Here is a 25,533-nt window from a genome sequence, read left to right as displayed (position 1 = left end):
ATTGAGTTGAGTTTGTTTTAAGGCTATGTGTCTTTGTGATGGTTATAAAAGGGGGAAGACGTGTTATGTATGTGCATGCAGTAAAGTTGTTCTAGATTTTAAAATATTTGTTTCAGTGGCACTGGTGACTGGCACTATTCCAGGCAACAGCAGTTGGAAGACAGTTGTGGCTTCGGACGGCTGTGAGGACACAGGTGCTGATGAAACATATAAGAATAAAGATTCCTGGACATATTCTCTTGTATTTTTATTATATGACACAACAGTGGTCTTATTGTTATTATTATTATTATCATTATTATTAATATTTTTATTATTATCAATTTTCTAGAGCGTGTAATTACCTACCAGTGTCCTAGCGCAAAGACATGAATAGAAGATTGTTGACTGTGTTCTTTTTCCCTGAGAGGGCAATGGGGATTGCTTCTTGGGAAGGATGCAGTAGCCATATTGTTTATTCTATTTCTTTTAGTAGACATAGGGAGTAGTAGACATCTTTCTTAAGAAAAGAGAATCATTTCTTGTGTCTGACAGAGAGGGTACAAATGGTAGCCACCAGTGATGTGGTAGCCACCAGTGGAGTGGTAATTACGGTATTTGAGGTGCAATTCTCAGTGGCTGGCATCATAGCAAAATCAAAGTCACACTACATTCCTGATATTCTGATAAATGCGCTATTAGCAGGCCACTAAAATGCTCTTCCCACACAAACAAGTTGCTTTTCATAGATGCTCTGTTAACAGTTACATTAACAACATTTTATGAAATTAACTCGCTTACATTTTGACATGTTGCACTGGGAGACCCTTTGCTCCTTATATATTTTTCAAATACAATTTCATCTTCAATTGGGCTCAGCAGCAAGGGGTACCTGTCTTTATGGCAGCCTACAGAGGTGCTAGAAGCTGAGCAGAGATACACCTGAATGCACATCCCATCATCCACCACTTTTTTGCATTCTACAGTTTGTTGACTTAGTGAGATGCGTATGCCCAGACGTGGGTCCCATGCACACTGTGCCACTGGAACCAAGCAAAACCTGGCTGATGAGCCCTAATCAGGGCAAAAGCTGTCCTCTGTTGCTTGTGTTGCAGTTCAGGGACAACCTGGACTGGCAGTTAGGGCTGAATCCCCATCAGAGGAGGGTTAAAACTGATTTGCCTATGGCTGGATCCAAACTGAGGTGGCACATTGTGCAAAATAACAATGGTTTGGGATGCGGTTCTGGATGATTAGTGGTGGTTGAGATGAATTCAAGCATTTGATCCGTCACTTTTTTTTGTATTGTACGTGGAAATAACACCACTAAATCTACCTGACCTGCAGCCTAGAAGAACAAGTGTGTTACAGATGTTATGCAGACACAAATGTTCACATGACAGACTGTGAGCAACTCCTCTCTCCCATCCAGCACATTGTGTGAGGGTTCTTTTGAATTGGGTGCTGGTGAGCATCAAGGTGCAATTATTTCCAGGAAGAAATGCATATATTGGAGGGTGTAGCTTGGAGAGGATGCTTCCTAGAACAGCTCCATGTCAGTGCCTACATGACAGCATTTGCTTCAAGATTTATGGGGTTTTTAAATTATCTTGCTTTTTCTGGGGTGTAGAACTGCTAGTCTGCAAGTAAAAATGTTTTTTTTCCTTCAAAGTGTGATTTACCCTGAAAGAATACATGTGTTTTACAGCTTGCCTTTCTGCTCACAGAATGCGAGGCAGCCACGACACGAGGTGAAGCTGAGGTCACAATAGTTAAAGACCCAGCACTGCCATCACTTCAAAATACATTAAGAGGAATACTTGGAACCCCTATTAAGTGACAAAGGATCTGATCCTATGTGCACAGGCAGCAAGTAAAAATAGTAATGATGCAGAAGACACACATGCTACTGCAGGAAAACAAGAAGATAAAGGCAAAATGGGGGGGCCGGATGTGGTTTGCCAGTTTCACCTCTTCGGTGCATGGGGTATTGTTGTGGGTGGATGCCAGTATCTCCTTGTGAGCCGATACTGAGCTCAAGGGAGCAGACGACAATTATGTTGAAGTAATGGGAGAAAATGGAGGCACACCTATGGTATTGCTCAACATGTATGCACCCAATATAGATACGCCTGACTTCTTTGAAGGAGTCATACTTCTGGTGGTTCCTTATGCACACTATGACATCATTTGAATGGGAGATTATAACTGTATTTAGGGTAAGGATCTGGATAGTTCCCTGCTTGTAGCCCATCTGCTAGGCAGGGACTCTAAGGTGCTGCTGGAATGTATGGATATGTTAAACCAGTTGGAACTGTGGCAGTCACAACATGGGTAAACTAGGGCATATTCTTTCTACTGCCCATCCGCCCGAACATATGGCACATTTTCCAGAACTGCTTACCTGCTAATACACTCAGAACAGATTGCCAATTTTGGTGAAGTCCGTTATCTGGATTGTACACTGTCGGACCATGCTCCGCTAGTGGCAGACTGGAATGGGCATGAATATGCAGCACCAATACTGAAGTGGCGGTTCCAGGCACAAGTATTACATGACCAGGCTTACTGGGAGGAAATCAGGGAGGCCATTCAGGACTAGTTTGCTCTGAATACAAGGTCAGTCAATTCTGAAGGTGTGTTATGGAAAGCCTTTAAAAGGACCATAAGGGGAAAATGTATGGCCACCACCTGTGGGGTGCGTAGATCATTGACATACACAGTTGCAACAGTAGAGCATCAAAAAGGGGATATAGTTGCACAGGCACCACACATAGAAATGATCCGGGAGGAGAGACACCGATTACAGGGTAAGTTGGAGGAGGACCGGAACACCCTGGGAAAGCATGATTATAAAACGTATACAGAGGTCCAACATGAACAGGGAGGAACGCTGTTCGCATGGCTAGTAAACAAAAAGAAAGGAGGAAATGAGGTTGTGTCCATTAGGGATCTGAAATGGATGATCCTCACAGCACAGGAGGATATTCTCCACCATATTGCAGAGTTCTACTCGGGACTGTATGCGCAAAAGGGTCAGGGTGATGTAGCGGGTATTACCCAATTCTAGATGAAGAACAACTACCCACGGCTGATGAGGACATGAGGACGGTCCTGAATACAACAGTCGACGAAACTGTCATTAGATGGGCCGTAAAGCAAATGAATACCAGGAAGGCACCTGGTAATGATAGGGTGTCAGTTGAATTTTACCAAGAACATGTGGAGTTTGTGTGCACACCACCATGGGCAATGTAAAATGAAGCATTTGAGACAGGGGTGCTACCGGCCTCATTGAGGGGGGCAAAAATTCTGTTCCTCCCTAAGTCAGGTAGAGAGCCCCTGGACTGTGAATTGTATTGACCATTGTATATGATTAACGTCAATGCCAAAATCTTGGTGAAAAGATTAGCCCACTGACTGACTAAAGTGTCAGGGCACTCATTCACATGGATCAAGCAGAGTTATGGGGGGGTGCACTATCACCACCAACATTAGGAAAGAGTTTTTGATCATGGAACAGCTTGACAAAAGAGAGGAACCCTGTGCCCTTGCTAGCTTAGACACTCATAAAGCATTTGATGCTATCAACTGGATATTCATGGAGTACGCACTGCAATGCTATGACTTGGGGCTGATTTTTTTAAGGTAGGTACGACTACTCTATCGAGACAGTACAGCAAAAGTTAAGGTGGGCAATAGGTATTGGACAGTTGGCAAGTTGAGAGAGGGACCCGGCAGGGGTGCTTTCTTTCACCATAGATCTTTGACCTGATCAGTGAACCACTGGCATGCATTATCCATGCCAGGCATGAATCGTATGGTGTGCTGGTAGGGGACAAATAGGAGGTCATCTTGCTGTACACCGATGACATCCTACTGACTGAATGCGGACAAATTGATACTTTACCCTATACATACAGACCCGGGTTTAAGTGGTGATCACCTAATATATGGGCCCAAACAACCCCAATTAAGTAATTGGGGGTCTACTTGAGTTCAGATGTAGCTGAGACATACTACTGTAATGTGGGTGCCCTGCCCAACAGTCTGGAGCGGAGTGTATGTAAGTGGCAGTGATTCCTGATGTCCCTTATCGGGTGTGTAGCTATTAGTAAAATTATCATGCTCCCCAGCACCATATATGTATTACAGCATATGCTGATGAGAGTGCCAGAATCATGTTTTTGAAGGTTAGACAAACTACTCTGATTGCTCTATGCACATATAATCGTGGAGTTCCTAAGATTGCAATGGGAGGGGGGAAGATTGCAGGCACCCAATTTTCATAGTTTATTACTGGGATGCCCATCCACAGCACATGGTGATGTGGTTCAATGGAGGGGCACAGGAACCAGAAACTCACTTGCTGAATCAAGCGCTTCTGGATCTGGGGGGAAATGTAAAACTAATCACCCACTTATCTGCACTATTGTTGACAAAAAGTACCAGCTACATGGAGATGTTGAGGTTACAGTGGGAAGATGATCTGGGGATGGACTTGCAGGATCAGGATTGACTGACCATACTGGGTAAATGTAGGAAGTTTATCCCCAATGCAAGATTTAAATTGATACCCTATAAATGCATGCACAAAGATTACAACACACCGCACTAGTTACACAGACTTGACCCCTCTAAGTCTGAGCACTGTCCTAAGTGTAAAGTAGTAACAGGTACATACATACACATGTGGTGGGGGTGAATAGGAGTAAGGGGTTTCTGGGAGGCAGTGATTAAGTCACTGAGGGAATAGACAGACAACCCAAATCTATTTATTAGGCATGGTATCCCAGACCAAAAATACTAGACATGCGGAAAAGATCACAGAATTGGGACTAACAGTAGCAAAGAAGTGCATCGCTACAAGGTGGATAATGACATGCCTTCCCACCCATAAACAATGCTTATGGGAATATGCAAAGCCAAAGCATGCTGAATGTGGGTTGTGGAGCAGATTGGTGCACCGTGAAGGGGGAAATCGGGGCAGAATGGGATATGATAGAGGGAAGATTGTGACAGGAAATGGAGGATCCTGAACAAGGGCAGGCCAGTGATCACATAACAGGATAACCATATGCCCCTGGAAAGAAAACAACCCTCTTTGTTTTCCTCCTGCTTTTGAGGTGAAATAAACCTATCATTGTACTTTTGCTGTAATTTTTTTTTTAACTCGGTATTACTGAAAACTGATATGTGGTAGAGGGCGTCTAGAGGTGAGAAGTACTGCTGATTCCAATGGTTCTCATCTTCCGTTCAAACCTTCTTGATTGATTCCTATAATTTCAGTCATAGTTTATTGGCCCCTGACTGTCTCTCATTTATTCTTATCTAGTGCCAATATTTCTACATGGGATTTATCTTTTCCTTTTCTTTTGTTTTTCTGCCAGTGATGTCACTATGGGGGTCATTACAACATTGGCGGTAAAAGCCACTTACCGCCGTGCAGAAGACCGCCAACACACCGCCGCGGCTGTGGAATTCTGCCACAGCCATTATGACACACAGCTCGGAATCCGCCAAAATCTAGATACCCACACAAGTCCGCCACACCAAAAGTCAGTGATAAACTGGCGATAACAAAACCTCCACCGTCACGCCAACAGGAATATGCCCACATTATCACGACCCACGAATCCACGCGGCGGTCTTTCAACCGCGGTATTCCATTGGCGGTACACACCGCCGCACTCAAAATACACACACATTTACAAAACACAACCACATTGGACAAATCGAAATACACACACCTGATACACATATACACACCACTCCTACACACCCAATACAATATAAAACACGCACCCACATCACCCACAAACCCCTACGACAACAATTGCGACAGAAGGCCAGAGAGAGATACCACAGAAACAACACTAGCATCCATAGGCACTCAACACCATCACTCACACAACATCCATGCACCTCACACAACACACCTCTAAATATCACCTGACACATCACAACACACCCCACCCCACACATCACCCACACCACCCCATGGCACCGCAAAGACACCCAAGGTTTTCTGAGGAGGAGCTCAGGGTCATGGTGGAGGAAATCATCCGGGTAGAGCCACAGCTGTTCGGATCACAGGTGCAGCACACCACCATAGCTAGGAAGATGGAGCTATGGCGAAGAATCGTGGACAGGGTCAACGCAGTGGGACAGCACCCTAGAACACGGGATGACATCAGGAAGAGGTGGAACGACCTACGGGGGAAGGTGCATTCCCTGGTCTCAAGACACCAGATTGCAGTTCAGAGGACTGGCGGCAGACCCCCACCTCCTCCCCCAGAAATTACAACATGGGATGAGCAGGTCTTGGCTATACTGCATCCTGAGGGCCTCGCAGGAGTAGTTGGAGGAATGGACTCTGGTAAGTCAAACCTTAAACTACCACATCCCCCATCCTACCTGCATGCTATCACCTACCCCCACCCTCACCCTCACCCCCATCACTCCAACTCCTCACACATGTCCCCCTATCACAAACCACACATCCCAACACCAAGCCCTGCATGCAATACCAAAGCATGGACACCCATCACCAAAGCATGGCCAATGCAAAACCCATACACCCCCTCCTAAACCATTATTACAGAAGGTTCCACACAAGAATGCAAGCACTGGGGTACAGGGTCACCCACCAATTGCACACCATGGCACATACAGATGCAATAATCATGCCTTTACACCCCTGCAGGACCCCTACCCAACGTCACCGGACAGGAGGGTCCAGACATGTCCACTCCCCCCACAGAAGAGGCCCACAGTGATGACAGCAACTCTGTCCGAATGGATCTAGATGACCAGCCCGGCCCATCTGGGACCTCAGGACAGTCGGTTCCCCCTCACACTGGCACAGGCCACTACAGAGTTTCCCCCCTCTGGAAACACCAGCACAGCACCCACCCAGCGGGCCCATACCTCTGTCCCCAGGACACGTCAAGCAGCAGTGTGTCCACCACTACAGGGAACCCAGGCTAACCCACCACCCCAACAACACCAGGGACCTGGGGGCAGTGGCAGTGGGCAGAGGCCCAGGAACATAGGGGAACTGGGAGGGCTGCTGTGCGACAGGGGGAGGACAGGCCCAGGGAACCCACTCTCCACGAGGCCCTCTCCAACATCATGGGAGCGTACCACCATTCCCAGGAGATGATGGCAACGGTACTGGCCAAGTTTCAGGAGACCCAGCGGCTGCAGGAGGAACAATATTTGGGGTTCAGGGAGGAACTCAAATCCATAAATTCTACCCTAGGCACCATTGTAGGAGTGCTGAAGGAACTCGTCAACACCAGGAGGGACACTTTGGCACAACAATGCGCCCCTGACACTAGCCTGGACGATGAACTGCCCACCACCTCCGCCGGCGCTAGTGGACAGGAGGCACCGCCACAGGACCACGACACCAGCACCCCACCCCTTGTAGATGGAGAACCCCCCCGCAAGCTGTCCCTGAGATCCAGGACAAAGACAGAGAACAATGCCAAGACCCCCACCAAGAAATGAGACCACCCTGAATGTCATCCTTCTGTCCCACTTTGTCACCCTGTCCATACTTAAACTGCCCTAGCTCCACTTCCTATGCCCCTTTGGACAATGCACCTGTGAGACTAATAGACTGGACTCTGCCATGGACATTCCTCCACCATCACCCCTGACCATTTTACAACCCCCTCCACTATTTGGCACTTAAATAAACACCCTTAAATCACAAAACAATCTGAGTCAGTCTGTGCTTTCGAAAATGTGTATTTGCAATAACTGTGGAAAAATGCTATATCCAATGTAATGTCAACATACCTATGTCACACAGCTCTAGTCCATGCGGAAACAAAGCAGAGGTCACACAGTGAGACCCACATCTGTGAAATCGAAAGGGAAAGTGACAACTCAGTGTCCATACTCTGGGTGAAAATGACAGACAGATGAGAGGTAGAACAATTAAATCAGCTGTAGCAGGCAGTGGTGTCTTCTTACCTGTGTCTCACTGGAAGTATTGTTGGATCACCGTGTTCCTGTTGTCTATGTCCTCTTCTTCTGCTTCCTTGTCTTCACTGTCCACAGGCTCCACAGCTGCCACAACACCTCCATCTGGACCATCCTCCTGCAGAAAAGGCACCTGTTGTCGCAAAGCCAAGTTGTGAAGCATACAGCAGGCCACGATGATCTGGCACACCTTCTTTGGTGAGTAGAATAGGGAACGACCTGTCATATGGAGGCACCGGAACCTGGCCTTCAGGAGGCCGGAGGTCCTCTTTATAATCCTCCTAGTTTGCCCATGGGCCTCATTGTAGCGTTCCTCTGCCCTTGTCCTGGGATTCCTCACTGGGGTCAGTAGCCATGACAGGTTGGGGTAACCAGAGTCACCTGCAAATGTTGGGGGACAACTGTTAGAAACACACTAACTCTTAGGGACATCCCCAGACCCAGACACCTAGTCACACTGTATTGGGTCCATTTCCTCACCTAATAGCCACACACGGTGCCTCTGGAGTTGCCCCATCACATAAGGCATGCTGCTATTCCACAGAATGTAAGCGTCATGCACTGAGCCAGGAAACTTGGCATTTACATGGGAGCTGTACTGGTCGGCCAAACACACCATCTCCACATTCATAGAATGGTAACTCTTCCGGTTTCTGTACACCTGTTCACTCCTGCGAGGGGGACCAAGGCCACATGTGTCCCATCAATGGCACCTATGATGTTGGAGATATGTCCCAGAGCATAGAAGTCACCTTTCACTGTAGGCAAATCCTCCACCTGAGGGAAAACGATGGAGCTGCGCAAGTGTTTCAGCAGGGCAGACAACACTCTGGACAACACGTTGGAGAACATAGGCTGGGACATCCCTGATGCAATGACCACTGTTGTTTGAAAAGACCCACTTGCTAGGAAATGGAGTACTGACTGCACCTGCACTAGAGGGGGGATTCCTGTGGGATAGCGGATAGCTGACATCAGGTCTGGCTCCAACTGGGCACATAGTTCCAGGATTGTGGTACGATCAAGTCTGTAGGTGACAATTACATGTCGCTCCTCCATTGTCGACAGGTCCAACAGCGGTCTGTACACCGGAGAATGCTGCCATCTCCTCACCTGCCCCAGCGGACGTGCTCTATGGATGAGAACAGCAATCAGAGGGTCAGCTAACCCTGAGGTAAGTAAACACAATTTAATAGGAAAATGTTTGAAAATCGACATATGGCTGTATTAGTGTTTAAGCAAGGCCTAGATATGTGTGACGCAGTCAAAATTAATGCAATGTGGCCCCATGAAATGGCGGCTGCCTGACCTGTAATGTGGGACAAGGGGATATGCGGTAACTGCGCTGGAGTTGTACACCGTCGCGGTAGGCGGTTGAAGACCAGGGCGCAGTCCTGCATTGGTTAACATTGGACCCTATGGGTCCCAGGAGCCAATGACGATGTACGCCGGCGGTGACGGTACGCACCGCCGCGGACGTCACCGCCATTTTCTCTCTGTTCAATCACTTGATACCTGATCTTCGACAGGAGAGGACCTACACTGCAAGTGCTGCTGTGGCCACAGTCTGGTAGAGACAATGGCTCGTGTGTCTGGGGAAAGGGCCCCTGCCTTCAGCACGGAGGAGTTGGAGAAACTAGTGGATGCGGTCCTCCCCCAGTACAGGCTACTCTACCGTCCTCCAGACAAACAGGTGAGTCCACTGTGAGCATGCTGTATGGGCAATGCCTGTTTGGACTGGTGTTGATGAAAGATGGGGGGGGAGAATGAGGCGTGCAAGATACGACGGTGAGTGCATGTGCATCATGGCAAGGGGAGGGATGCGGGCCAATGACTGTGACGGTGCAGACGGTTATATCTTCTCCTTTTCCCTTGCACTATTCCTGTAGGTCAGCACCCACCAGAAGGATATTTGGCGTGCCATCCCCAAGGAAGTCCGGACCCTGGGGGTCCACCACAGACGGAGCACCCACTGCCAGAAAAGATGGGAGGACATTCGCCGCTGGAGCAAGAAGACGGCGGAGGCCCAGCTGGGGATGGCCTCCCACCGTGGGAGGGGTGCCCGTCGCACCCATGACCCCCCTGATGTTCCGGATCCTGGTGGTGGCGTATCCAGAGTTGGATGGGCGCTTGAGGGCATCACAGGAGCCACAAGGGGGTGAGTACACTCTCATTCTGCTGATTCTGCGCGCATTGTAGGTGTCTGGGTGGGGGAGGTGGGCTGTGGGTTCCCCTAGGCCAGGGCGAGTTTATTAGGCAATGTCCCTTCTTAAGGCAGGCCCTGTGGCACCCCACCCCACCTGTGTTCAGAACCAACTACACCTAGTCAGGCTCCTGTGACTTCCATGTGTGCAGCAATCGTAACCCATGTCCCTGTTATTAATTAGGGAACTCAAAGTGCACAGCGTAGTGCAGGGGGCTTCTGTGTCTGTAGTGTCCGCCAATGGTAGCGGTATTGCATGCACTCAACATGTCTTTCTTCTGTCTTCCCCCCCCCTTTTTGTGGTCTCCCTGTTCTTGTGTGCATTAGCATCATCAGGCGGAGGAGCAGGAAGGAGCTGCATCCCACATGGCCCTGGAGGGTGACACAACGGAGTCAGAAGCCACCAGTGGGACGGAGGGCGAGGGGAGCTCCACAGCAGGGACAGGAGCTAAGACCAGCGACACGGACTCCTCCTCTGATGGGAGCTCCCTTGCAGTGGCGGGCCCCTCTGTGCCCACCGCATCTACAGGTACAGCCACCACCCCCCCTATCAGCACCGCCCTCCCAGCAGCCCCTCAGCGTGTGCCCCGTGGCCGCTCACCCAGGAGGGTGGGCATCTCCTTCGCCCCAGGCACCTCAGCCCCTGCCCCAGTCAGCCCTGCTGCCCTCAGTGAGGAGGCTATTGACCTCCTGAGATCCCTCTCTGTTGGGCAATCAACCATCCTCTACATGTTTTCTGTACATGTAATACTGCATTACTTACATACCCTGGAATTTTCTAACCAAATAATATACAGTACTGTAGGTTTAGTGTAACATTGAAATATAGGAGTTTTATAAGACATATCTAACTCCATAGATGTGTTAATAATTTTCATTTATACATTTCCATTGTAGATACTAATTGCATTTTGTGTTTGTTTTGGTGGGTTGGCATGTTAAATACATAATGCAAAATAAAGCTTTCAAAATAAAAAAATAGATATATGTTTGGCAATGTAATTCGCAATAGATAAGTAAATACAGAATATTTAAGGTACAATATAACTACTCCTATGTTATTTTCAGACCAGACTAACTGTTTGATGAATGTTTCTGGTTGTACGTTCATATTAAAAGTTGCAAATTAAAAATTAATTAACTTTCTTGTTAAAGTGTGTGTACTCTTACATCTGTGGCTGCAAGGAAAATGTGCATTGCAAAACGACATGTTATGGTTAAAAAGCAATTGGACAAATCCATCCTTGACTACTGCTTCACATATCTGTGTTATTCACAGATGCCTTACAAAAAATACATTTATGGTGATGTAGCAAATTAAAATGTATCTGCTTTAAACACAGCACATTTGATTGGGCCTTGTTGGTAGGATGCAGCTACAGACTATGTAAAACTACCAGCTGCCTACCACAGAGAATAAGAGGAGCACATGAAAAAAGATTTCTACAGAGAGACTCATTCAACCACTTACACTAGAGTGGCTTTTATCATGGATTTACAACTATAGTGATAATCACGGTGCCTGCATTTTTAAGGTGGTTGCTGTTGCCCCAATACATTTAGGCCCTCATTACAACTCTGGCAGTAAATGCCACCTAGCGCCATGCTGACGGCTGCCAACATACCGTGAGCGCGGCAGTAATCCACCACGGGTATTATGACCCACACATAGAATTCCGCCACTATACAGACACCCACACAAGTCCGCCACACCAAAGGTCAGTGATAAACTGGTGATAGCAAAACCCACACTGTCACGCCAACAGGAATACGCCCACAGTATCACGACCCACAAATCACTGTGGCGGTCTTTCAAATGCTGTAAACCACTGGCGGTACAGACCGACGCGCTCAAAATACACAGACACTAACAAAACAATACCACTTTGGACAATTCAAAATACACACACCAGACATACATACACACACCACAACCACACACCCAAACCACTCTAAAACACACACCCACAATACCCACAACCCTTACAGAGAAAAAAACAGACCAAGCACAGAGAGACAAGCAAGGAACACCCACTCATTCGGAGGTATAGACCACCGTCACCCATACATCATTCAGGCACATCACAGCATACACCACAACACATCACCCCACACATCATCCCATATATCCTCACACATATCACTCACACCACATCCATTGCACCCCAAAGACACCCTAGGTTTCAGAGGAGGAGCTAAGGGTAATGGTGGAGGAAATCATCTTTTCGGATCACAGGTGCAGCAGACGTCCATTGCAAGGAAGATGCAGCTATGGCGGAGGATCGTGGACAGGGTCAACGCCGTGGGACAGCACCCAAGAACAAGATGACATCAGGAAGAGGTGGAACGACCTACGGGGGAAGGTGCGTTCCGTGGTATCAAGACACCAGATTGCTGTACAGAGGACTGGCAGTGGACCCCCACCTCCTCCCCCACAACTAACAACATGGGAGGAGAAAGTATTGGCGATCATATATCCTGAGGTCCTCACAGGAATAGCAGGCGGACTGAACTCTGGTAAGTCAAATATTTACTACTATATCCCCCACCCGACCTGCATACCATCACAAGCCCCTACCCCTTCCCCCAGCCCCATCCCTCTACCAACTCACACATACCCCACTATCACAACCCACCCATCCCAATACCAAGCCCTGCAAGCAACACCAGTGCATGGACACTCATCACAGACCTGCATGGACACTCCCTTCACCACAGCATGCCCAGTAGAGAGACTCACCCATCCCACGAAATCAGCACTCACACAAGGGCAAGCTGACAGGGAAATCACAATCAGAGATGGAAACACATCCATTCACAATATGGCCCACGCAGATACATTAACAATGCATTTGCATCCCAACACGCCCCTTACTCAACGTCACCGGAGAGGAGGTGCCAGCTACATCCAGTTACCCACCTGAAGAGGCCCACAGTGACGACAGTAGCTCTGCACACCTGGATCACGATGACCAACCTGGCCCATCAGGGGCCTCTGGACAGTCGGTTCCCCTGCCACAGTCCCAACCACCACAGAGCCTCCCCTTCAGGAAACACCAGCAAAGCACCCACCCAGCGGGCCCATGCCACTGTCTCCAGGACACGTCAATCAGTAGTGTGTCCACCACTACAGGGACCCCAGGCAACCCCACAAACACAGGACGATCAGGGACCTGGGGTCAGTGGAAGTGGGCACACGGTTCAGGGGACAGAGGCACAGGACAACAGGGAAGCTGGGAGGACTGCTGTGCGACAGGGGGAGGACAGGCCCAGGGAACCCACTCTCCACAAGGCACTCTCAAACATCCTGGGCGCATACCACCATTCCCAGGAGACCATGGGCCAGATACTGGCCAAGTTGCAGGAGACCCAGCGGCTGCAGGAGGGACAGTACTTGGGGATCAGGGATGAAATAACAAAAATCTACACTATCCTGGTCACCATTGCAAGTGTGCTGGCTGACATGGGCAACACCATGAGGGAGGCAGTGGCACAACAAAGGGCGTCTGACACTAGCCAAACCGAGGAACAGCCTTCCACCTCCGCCGGCGCTAGTGGACAGGGAGCCCCGCCACAGGACCAACAGGTCACCAGCACCCCACCCCCTGCAGGAGGAGAACCACCCCACAAACGGTCCCTGCGATCCAGGCAGAAGACAGAGAACATTGCCAAGACCCCTGCCAGGAAATAGGACTCTCCTGATTGTCACCCTTCTGTCCCACTCGGTTACCCTATCCACCTTTAACTGCCATTACTCCCCTTCCTATGCCCCCTTGGACAATGCACCTGTGATACCAAGAGACTGGACTCTACCATGGACTTTCATCCACCATCACCCCAGCCCCTTGCACATACCCCTATACTTATTAGCACCTAAATAAACACCCTTGAAACAAATAACAATCTAATGATTCACAAATGTATTAGTACAACATTATCAAAGCATTGCAACATTTATGTACAGTGAAATATACTACAGGATGACCTTTGGTGGGCAGCAGTACATATAGCAGGAGCCAGAATGGGGCACAGTGAACTGAAAATAGAGATTCCAAAGGGAACAGTCAGTGGTCATAGACATAGGGAAACAGGCTGCCATGCACAATGTCCAACAGAAAATGGGAATGTAAAGTGAACTTACAGTGTCTTACCTGTGTGTCACTGGAAGCACTGCTGTTTTATGTTTGTTCTGTTGTCCACATCTTCTTCCTCTGCCTCCTCTTTGTCACTGTCCACAGGCTCCACCGCTGCCACAACACCATCTCCAGGCACATCCTTCTGCAGAAAAGGCACCTAGCGTCTCAAGGCCAGGTTGTGCAACATACAGCATGCCACGATGATCTGGCACACCTTCATGGGTGAGTAATACAGGGATCCACCAGTCAGATGGAGGCACCGGAACCTGGCCTTCAGGAGGCCGAAGGTCCTTTCTATAATCCTCCTTGTACGCCCATGTGCCTCATTGTAACGTTCCTCTGCCCTTGTCCTGGCATTCCTCACTGGGGTCCGTAGCCATGGAAGGTTGGGGTAACTAGAGTCACCTGCAGATTTCAAGGGACAACTGTTAGACACACACTAACCCTTAGGGGCAATCCCATACCCAGACATCAACATATACTCAGATGGGGACCTTTGGCTCACCTATTAGCCACCCCCGGTGCCTCTGGAGTTGGCCCATCACATATGGGATGCTGCTATTCCTCAATATATAGGTGTCATGCACAGAGCCAGGATATTTGGCATTCACATGAGAGATGTACTGGTCCGCCAAACACACCATCTGCCCATTCATCGAGTGATAGCTTTTTCTGTTCCTGTAAAGTAAACCTGTTCATTTCTCCAGGGGGGAGGGGGTGACAAATGCTACATGTGTACCATCAATGGCACCAATTATGTTGGGGAAATGTCCCAGGGCATAAAAGTCAGCTTTCACTGTGGCCAGATCCTCCAGATTGGGCACAAAGCCCCCTCCAGAACCAGTGGAGTATCACATCCACTACCTCAGTCCTTGGCAGGATGAAGCACTCTGGGCACGCGGCCCCCTCCAGAACCTGTGGAGACTGTTATCCACTTGAGAGACTGCGGCTTTGCACTCCCCCGGATGCAGCAGTGGGCAAACCACCCACTGGATAGACTTGAGAGACTGTGGCTTTGTACTCCCCAGGATAAAGCAGTGGGCAAACCACCCACTGGAAAGACTTGAGAGACTGTGGCTTTGCACTCCCCAGGATAAAGCAGTGGGCAACCCACCCACTGGAAAGACTTGTGAGGCTGTGGCTTTGCACTCCCCAGGATGCAGCAGTGGGCAACCCACCCACTGTAAAGACTTGTGAGACTGTGGCTTTGCACTCCCCAGGATGCAGCAGTGGGCAACCCACCCACTAGAAAGACTTGTGAGAGTCTGTGGCTTTGCACTCCCCAGGATGCAGCAGTGGGCAACCCACCCACTGGAAAGACTTGTGAGACTGTGGCTTTGCACTCCCCAGGACATTGATGTGGGCATGGAGCCCCTTCGAGGAGCAGTGGCATAGTACCATCTTCCGGCTAAGGTGCCTACCCCTTCCCCGTCCCCCTGAGGTGCCTGTGTGTTTTCGACCTGATGCCCCTGCAGTGTTCTCTCCATATTCAGGCAGAACGCAATGTGGGCTTTGCTCATGATTTGTGGCCCAGTGGGCCACGGACATTTACAAAAGACAGTGTACGGCCTTCTGAACATATTGTATATAATTGTAATCCTGTTTTTCGATTTGTTAAGTATATCTGCCTATTTCTAATATTTCACTGATTTGACTCCATTCTTTTTGTCCTTGCGTTCTTCCAGGGGGCTACGGGGTGTACATGTTATGATGATGCATGTTTTTGTGTGTATGGTGTTGTGGGTGAGGGTGGGAGTGTTGCATTTTGCGTGTATGTGTGTGTCACTCTCTTTTTCCTCCCCTGTGTGCTAGGTGCAGTACTCACTGTGGTCGTCGCCGACGTCTCCTGTGATATTCCTCATGTATGAGGAGATAGACCAGCATGGGTAGGACCTCCAGCTCGGGCTCCATGGCATCCTGGTTCTTCGTTGAGTGTCGAGAGGTGAGTGGTTTCCCTTTTGTGTTCAGTTTCCGCCATCCTTTTAATGGCATTGGTACCGCCCCGTAAGAGCTGGCGGATTGGCGGGTTGTGATGGGGTGGCGGTACATTGTCTTCCGCCTGTCTGTTGGTGGTGACCGCTGCGGTGTTTGTTACTACCGCTGTGGCGGTCGGTGTGTTAAAGTGGCTGTCTGTGTTGGCGGTTTCCGCCGTGGTCATGATCCCATTTTTGTTACCGCCGGGCTGTTGGCGGTATTACCGCTGCTTTAATACCGACCGCCACAGTTGTAATGAGGGCCTTAATGTTGTTCTCATTGTGCTGTGGTTACTGAGGTGTGCCTTGCAATGCCAGTAAAATTAGCTTGGTTTACACTGTAGCACCATAGTTAGGATAGTTATCACTACCACACTGCTTTTAGGGTGCTTTTTGATGTGGTAGCTGAATTATGGTGAGTCATAGTGTGCCCGCCCATAGTGGGATCACGGTGCCAGTATCAGTGAAGTGTTCATACCACATCAGGAAGGTCAGTGTAGTTTGAGGGGTTCTAGCTGTGACTGTGCTACTAGGGTGTTCTCTATGGGGCAGTTACCTTGGAATGGTGGCCCAAATGTGCTAGTGTATTAATGGTTATAGCTGAAAACAAACTGAAGGCAGCACTATCTTTGACTCCATCCTTTCTCTCATTGACTTCTGTTAGCAAACATGAGGTTGACTTATTCATGGTGAGTTGTGACACTATTAGTCAAAATTCACATCAGCTGTTGCGTGCCAGAAGGAGTGCTGTAAAGCACCCTATTGCCCTTTCAGAGTACCGCCTATTTTCACTCTCACTTGGCTTAGCTTACAGCCTCTGGGTATTCTTTTTTTAATTAGTATTGCATTGCAGATTATGTGAGGGTTTACAGCTTCTGCACATCCAACATTATGCATAGCAGTTCAGAATATCTTAGAGCCCACATAATCCATAGTTTCTTTATTATGATTAGTTTGACATTGCATTATATGTCAGAGGTTTGAGCTGTTAAACTTGTAAGATATGTTAAAGACGACAACTGATGTAGTTTCCTCATCTTGTGATTATGTCAACAGAGGTAGGAGCATGTATGTACACCTGTAGTAGTATGTATTTATACCTATGCATGTTTTTATACTGTGTGGACCTAGCCGGAGAACACCTTTATAATGCTTAGCTGTTCAGAATATGGTAGAGTTCAGATCTCCGGTAGCTCCTTTACTGAGATTAGTATGTCATTGCAGGTTATAGTAGAATTCACACCCACCACAGCTTCTTCCATTATAGTTAGAAGTTCCAGGCATGATAAAGCTCAAGCTATATGTATCTCAGTTGCTATGCTTAGCAAAGTGGTGTAGGTAACAGAGGAGAATATGGAAGGACTCACAGCCACAGCTCTCACCTTCATTCCGAACATCATGCATGCTTAGTAGAGCTGCACTAGCAGCAAAAGAGATCCTTGTAGGTCTCACAACTCTTCATCTCATCCAGACCATTGTGCAGCTCAGATCTCATGCAGCTCCTCTCAGACAATTTTGCAACTCAGAGCTCATTATGATTAATAGAGCTGCACTAGTATCAACAGAGATCATGGTAGGAGTCACAGCTTTCCATCTCTTTCATAACATCATATAGCTCACAGATCATGCAGCTTCTTTATTGTAATTAGTAGAGCACTGCAGGTTATGTCAAAGCTTATATTTCCAGCAGTCCAGAGTCAATTCTATAGCAAGGCAATCTTGAAGGCTAGCTAAGGTAGCACAAGCAAAAGGAGGTGGATGATATTAGAATGCACACAGAAGCACCAGTGATGGAGCTTTTGACATGTGAGGGTGTTAGACTTGACAGCCATAGGGTGGTCTTACCCCCAAACCTTTTGCCTGTTTGCCTCACATTTTTGCTGCATCTTTTTGTTGGCCTTAGGACTCTGAGCACTTTACCACTGCTGACCAGTGCTAATGCACATGTGCTTCCCCTCTAAACATGATAACATTGGGAGTATCCACTATTGGCGTATCAAATTTACTTGTAAGTCCCATGTAAAGTGGTATACCATGTACCCAGGGCCTGTAAAGTGTGCCTTGCAAGTACATACTATTAGGGGGCATGTAGAACTGATCGCGTTACCCACACAGGTAGCCTTTCAAACCTGTCTCTGGCCTGATGTTGCAGAGCCTGTGTGTGATGTTTCACTGCCACTTCAACCTGGCATATAAAACCTCTTGCCAAGCCTTAAAATCCACTGTTCTTACCTACAAATCACCCATAAAGATGGTCCTAGGTAGTACATAGGGCAATGTGCTATGCAAGTAAAAGTCAGTACATGTATTTTTAGGTTTTACATGTCCTGATGGTGAAAAACTCCCAAAGTCATTTTTCACTACTGTGAGACATACTTCTTTTATAGGCTAGCATTAGGAATTACTTAATACAATTTTAAGCTTAATTCCTGATCAAAAAGGAGAAGCTTTGTTGTGTTTCATATCTTTGGAAAGGTTATGATAAATTCTCTTTACTGGTAAAGTCGCTGTTTTTAGAAAGTGGGCATTTCTCTGCTCCTACTGCTTTGTGTGCCTTGCAGGCTCTCATATACATGCCTGGGGTAAGTGACAGCTACACCTTCTGCATTCCCTCTAGACAGCCCAGAACATAGGAAGGTTAGGTGTGTTTGAGCAATCGTTTGCATTCTGATGGGTCTTGCTGGGCAGAAAGAGTGGAAGGAAGCTGACACTTACATATGAATAGGGAAGTGCCTGTCCCCACATAAAGAGCTGATTACCCCCTACTGATAGTCTGGAGCCAGGGCTGGGATCAAAGGGGGACCTGTGCACTTTATCCCTTTTGCTGCCAGGCCTTTTCCCCCTCCTGTGCTGAGCCTTGTTTTGGCTGTTTGGGATAGTTTGCGCTTAGGCCCTCATAACATTTTGCTCACACAAGCTATCCCACCAAATTTGCATCCTTTTTTTCCAACATCCTAGGGATTCTAAAACTAACCAGAGTTTGTGGGTTCCTCTGGAGGAGAACAAGAAATTAGCCAAAACACAGCAAATATTTTGTTTTTTTTGGAAAAAGTGAAAAAAAGGGCTGCTGAAGAAAGCATGTGTTTTTTCCCTGCTAAAGGAATCAACAAAGAGTTTATGGTGCTGAAATCACCATCCTCCCAGCTTTCAGGAACAGGCAGACTTGAATCAGAAAACCAAATTTTTCAACACAATTTTGGCATTTTACTGGGATACACCCCATTTTTACTATTTTTTGTGCTTTGAACCTCATTCCAGTAAGTGACCGAAATGGGTGTGAAACCAATGGTGCATCCAGACAGCTAAACATTTCTGAAAAGTAGACAATATTTTGAATTCAGCAAGGGGTCATTTAGGTAGATCTTGCAAGGTTTTCCTACAGAAAATAACAGCTGAAAAAAAAATATTGAAACTGAGCTGGAAAAAAAAGCCATTTCTGTCCACATTTTCTTCTGTAATTTTTTCCTGCTATGGCGGATTTTTGAAAGCAATATATCTTTCGTCTGCTGGACTCTTCTTGTTGTGGGGATATATAGGGCTTTTTGGTTCATCAAGAATACTAGGTACCCAGAGTCAATAAATGAGCTGCACCTTGCAAAGGGTTTTCATTGCATAACGGCTACACAGCAATTCCTTTGGTAAAATATAAAGAGTGAAGAATAGGTATCAAAGAAACCTACATATTTCCAAAATGGGCATAAGATAAAGTGTTGAGAAGCATTGGTTATTTGCACATCTCTGAGTTCGGGGGTCCCCATACTAGCATGCGAATTACAGGGCATTTCTCAAATACACTTCTTTCTTACACACTGGCTTACATTTGGAAGGACAAAATGTAGAGAAAGACAAGGGGCAGTAACACTTGTTCTTTTATTCTGTATTTCCCCAAGTCTCACGATAAAAATGGCACCTCACTTGTGCGGGTGAACCTAGTGCCTGCGACAGGAAACCCCCCCTAAAAAAAAACATGGACACATCACATTTTTACATTGAAATCTGAATTTTTGGAAAGTGTCTAACAGTGGATTTTGGCCTCTAGCTCAGCCGGCACCTAAGAAAACCTAGCAAACTTGGGCATTTCTGAAAACAAGATACCTAGGGAAACCCAGGATGGGGTAACTTGTGGTGCTCTCACCAGGTTCTGCTACCCGGAATCATTTGCAAATCTCAAAATTTGGCAAGAAAACACCTTTTCCTCACATTTTGGTGCTGCAAAGTTCTGGAATCTGAGGGAAGCCACAAACTTCCTTATATCCAGCATTTCCCCAAGTCTCTCAATAAAAATGGTACTTCACTTGTGTGGGTAGGCCTAGTGCCCGTGACAGGAACCGCCCCAAAACACAATATAGACACATCACATTTTCCAAAAGAAAACGGACCTGTTTTTTAACAGTGCCTAGCTCTGGATTTTGGCCTCTAACTCAGCCTGCACCTGGGAAAACCCTTAGCAAACCTATACATTTGTGAAAGCTAGACACCTAGGGGAATTCAGGATGGGGTGACTCATGGGGCTCCCACCAGGTTCTGTTACCCAGAATCCTTTGCAAACCTCAAAATTTAGCAAAACAAATCACTTTTTTACTCACAATTTGGTGATGGAAACTTCTGGAATCTGAGAGGAGCCACAAATTTCCTTCCACCCAGCATTCCCCCAAGTCTCCCGATAAAAATGGTACTTGTGTGGGTAGGCCTAGTGCCCACTACAGGGAAGGGTCCAAAACACTATGTGGAGACATCAAAATTATCAATTACAAAACAACCTGTTTTTGCAGGGGGGGCACTGAACTCAGCAGCCATCTAGGGAAACCTACCAAAGCAAGACATTTCTGAAAATTAGACACTCGAGGGAGTCCAGGGAGATGTGACTTACGTGGTCCCCCCAGTGTTTTATTACCCAGAATCTTTAGCAAACCTCAAATTTAGCAAAAAAAAAATCACATTTTCCCCACATTTCTGTGTGAGATCCCCGCACCAGCACAAATTTCCTACTACGCAACGTTCCCCTCAATCTCCTGATAAAAAATATTCCCCACTTGTGTAGGTGGGCCAAGTGCCTATGACAGGGAAGAGCCAAAAACATGTCAAAATAGAGGGGGAACCAAAGCGGGTCCAAAAGGGCAGTTTAAAAAAAACGTTTTTAGGCTGAGAAGTGGGGCAGAATTTTCATCGGTATAGAGGCGACAATGCTGGGTGGTAGGAATTTTGTGGATTCCAGCAGATTCCGGAAATGTTCCATCACAAAAATGTGGGGAAAGTGTGTGATTTCAAGCAAAGTTGGAGTTTTGCAGGGCATTGTGGGTAAGAAAATGGTGTGGGGTGCATGTGAAGCACACCACCCTGGACTGGAGTTTTCAGATGTGTCTAGGTCTCCTAGAATTTTCTAGATGGCAGCATCTCAAAGTCCAAAAAGTGCAGCCTTCACCATTCCAAGTGTGACAATTTTAAGAGTTAGCCAAGCTCTCATGGCCCAAATGTAAAATCGAAACCCAAAATAATCAAATGTCCTTTTGCGTGCCATTGGGATAAGATATTTTAGTGTGCACAGGGGGAAGCTGAAAGACTGTTACCCCCTTCAGTTGGGGTGGGGGCATAACCATGCCCATACTGGTTGGTAGCCACCACCCTACAATTTTTTATGTTTTTTAAATTCCCTGAATTCTAGTAGGCTTTCTGCCCCTCCGGGGAGTGGATCGGGGGCATCTGCCTCATCTGCCTCCTGGTGGGCAGAACAACTTTGTCCCTATTTATTTGGGGTGGGGGTATAACAATACCCCACCCTCTTTAAGAAAAATAAATTCTTCCCTGGTGTCTAGTGGGCTTTCTGCTCCCCTTGGGGACAGATGGGCCTTACAAAACTAGGCCGATCTGCCCCCAAGGGGGGGAAGAAATGACCAACTGTAATGTGCCCCCATGGGGCTGCCCCCCAAATAAAACACACACACCAATCCCTGGTGCCTAAGTGGTTTCTGCCTCCTTGGGAGCAGATGGGCCTAATAGAAATAGGCCGATCTGCCACCAAAGGGCGAAGAAATGGCCTAAAATAATTTGCCCCCATGGAAAACGGCCCTTACCAAAGGGGCTGCTCCACTTACATAAAATAGTAAAGAAAAAGAATCCCTGGTGTCTAGTGGTTGCTCACTTTGCGGGAAATTGGCGTACAAAAAATCCCTAGTTTCTAGAGGTTTGGCCTAATAAAAATAGGCCAATCTGCCCCCAAGAGGGGCAGAAATAGCCTAAAATAAATTTGCCCCCCAGGGGAGCGACCTTTGCCTAAGGGGTCGCTCCACACCTGTGAAAAAATGTAAAAAAAGATCCCTGGTGCCTAGTGGCTTCAGCCTAATTAAAATAGGCCGATCTGCCCTGAAGGGGGGCAGAAAAGGCCTTAACAAAATGCCCTCCAGGGGAGCGACCCTTGCCCGAGGGGTTGCTCCCCTTCATTGTTTATATTTAAAAAAAAACACTCTGGTGACTAGTGGGCATTCCTTCAGCACGATCGCTATACGAATGTGCTGCAGGAATGCTCAGAGAGACATGAAAGGAAAGTAAAAGCCTTTCTTTTCATGCCTCTCCAATCTCTCCCACCCCCCTATCAGAAGAGAAACAAAAGCGTTTCTCTTCCGATCGTGATGGTTGCGACCTCTGAGGAAGTCGGAGACCCATTGGAGGGAGGGTCGGGGTGGCAGGGGAAACACTTCCCCTGCCATCCCTGCCCGGGGTGGGTGAGAGCCAGGTGCAGGACGAGCTGGTCTCGTCCTTGGCGCAGGCGACCGTGGCCAAGGGCAAGACCATCTCGTCCTTGGCGCCCAAGGGTTTAAGAAGCTGCTTTGGAGTCCCCCACTTAAAGACACATGTGGGTATAAGTACTGCGGCTCTGGCGCTACGACATCAGTACACTCCTGAACCTGGGAAGAACTCTGCTGGGGTAAAGACTGTTGTGCTGTAAGAATTGCCACTTTGCCTGGATTAACTGTTCTGAAGAACTTCTCTACTTTGCTGAGCTGCCCTACTGCCTGCTGATCAGTGCCCTGCTAAGGGCAAAGACTGCTCCCATCTCACTTGAACCCAGAGTGGCTCCAAGGGCTTGCTGGCTTGCATCCTGTTTTCTGAAGACTCAGGGACACAAAAGACTTCTTGCAACTCTCCTAGTGCTCTGTCATCTGTGAGTCCTACCCTTGCCTGGAGTGTCGCCTCCAGTCCTGGGCATCAGAAGTGGGTTCGTCAGCTGCTTTCTGAAAAAAAACCTCACATCGTCACCACTGCGCTGGAACTCACCCATCGCCCTTCAATGCCAACACAGAGGTTGTTTGATGGCAATGGAAACACAGCCTGTGCCGCCCGATGATAACAATCTGCATGAATCGAGGACAATGCATTGCCTGTCTTCCAGTGAAGCCCGATGACTACGCTGTAATCCGACTGCGTGGAAAAGATTGAGGGATTGTGCCTTCAACGTCAATGCCTTGCTCCATCAAAGGTACTTTTTCAGCGGACCCCATGTGGGTTCTGTACATGGCCAACCCTCCATCACGGTCAGCTTGAACCTTGGATTTGCACCATTCCCTCGACACCCTAAAGTAACCTTTTGACTTGTGGTGACTTCTAAGCACTACCTCACATCTCAGCTTCTACTAATTGGATTTTTGTTGTTTTAGGCTTGTTTTACTTGTTTCTAAGCCTGTGTGGAGTCTTTTTGTGGCGTTTTCATTGTGTTACTTTTTATGTGTTTGTTTTGCACCAATACTTTACCCTTCGCTCTTAATTTAAGCCTGCCTGCTGTGTGCCAAGCTACTAGAGGGTGAGCGCAGGTTAATTGAAAGTGCGTGTCTGACTTACCCTGACTACAGTAGTGGTTCCTGCGTGTACAAGGTGCATACTCTGACAATCAGAAACCCAGGCCCTGATTTATACTTTTACACGCAAAACTGCGTTAGTGCAGTTTTGCGTGTAAAAGTATAGCACCGGCTAGCGCCATTCCTGGACGCCGGCCGGGTGCCATTTTTAAGGAATGGCGCTAGCAAAAAATTACCTATAAGTAGAGTAACGCCATTTCCTGCCACACAACCCCCATTGACATGGCTCCTGTCATAGTAAAGACAGGAGTCATGTCTACCACCACAAATGTCCCCTGGGAAAAAAATTAAAAAGTAAATACTTACCGGCACCTACTTGGGATGGGTCCCCCATCCTGCGGTGTTCCTCTGGTGTGGGTGGGAGTGGGTGAGGATGTCCCTAGGGCCAGGGAAGGGCACCTGTGGACTCATTCCATGGTCTCTGACCGTGGAAACATGCCCACAGGTTCCCTAATGCCTGCCCTGACCCAAGCATTGAATAATCGTGAAAAGCAAGCTTTGCACCATTATTTGACCCCTTCTACCCCCTGTGCGTGATTTTAGCACAGGGGGATATATATGGTGCTAGGATCATAGTCATTTTTCGCACATTGACGCAAGGTAGGTTTCCACGTCCAAGAAATGACTTTAACTCCATAACTGTGGCGCTAGACGGGTCTAGCACCAAAGTATAAATATGGAGTTAGTTTTGCACCGAATTTACATTTAAAAAAATGACACATTCGGCGCAGAACAAGTATAACTATGACCCCCAATTTCTAATAGAGGGACTGTAGCAAAAAGCCACTTGAATTGTGACACCTGAAATCCTTGCACCTTGTAACACATATAGGCCCTCATTACAACCCTGGCGGTCGGTGTTAAAGCGGCGTTAATACCCCTAACAGGCCGGCAGTAAAAAAAAATGGGATTCGGTCTCCAGCCCGGTGGCCGTCACAATCCTACCCTTGTGATTACGACCCGGTCTACGGCCATGGTTTTCGTGCCAATGTTATCGCCACAAAAACCATGGTGGTAGGCACTATCAGTGCCAGGAAATTCCTTCCCTGTCACTGATAGGGGTCTTCCCCGCCTCCCTCCATCTCCCCAGAGTCCTTCACTCCCCCTCCCCCTCCCTTCCTTGCCCCCCACACATATACACACTCGCACGCACACCCATATACACACATGCACATACGCATACCCACCACCGCCCACACATGCACACATACATATCAACACACCGCAACACACATCAAAATACCTTGTCACACACATGCATTCACAACACACAACACTCACAATCACTCATTTACGCAGGCATTCAACGCAACTCCCACCCACATGCACGCACTCCAAAACATACACACACCCCCCACATAGGCACAACTCCCCCACCCCCTTTCCTGTCGGAGAAC

At 47.7% G+C, this 25,533-nt stretch overlaps 1 protein-coding gene across 1 annotated transcript in view; it reads right to left on the bottom strand.

The window, feature by feature from the left end:
• IL5RA (interleukin 5 receptor subunit alpha) overlaps nucleotides 1-25,533 on the bottom strand; it is a 295,593-nt gene that overhangs the window by 189,916 nt on the left and 80,144 nt on the right. The gene's annotated exons all lie outside the window — the stretch shown is intronic.

The sequence above is a fragment of the Pleurodeles waltl genome, chromosome 9 (genome assembly GCF_031143425.1).
Source record: "Pleurodeles waltl isolate 20211129_DDA chromosome 9, aPleWal1.hap1.20221129, whole genome shotgun sequence".
Taxonomy (NCBI): domain Eukaryota; kingdom Metazoa; phylum Chordata; class Amphibia; order Caudata; family Salamandridae; genus Pleurodeles; species Pleurodeles waltl.
The sequence above is the reverse complement of the archived record's forward strand: the minus strand, read 5'-3'. Positions and strand labels throughout refer to the sequence as shown.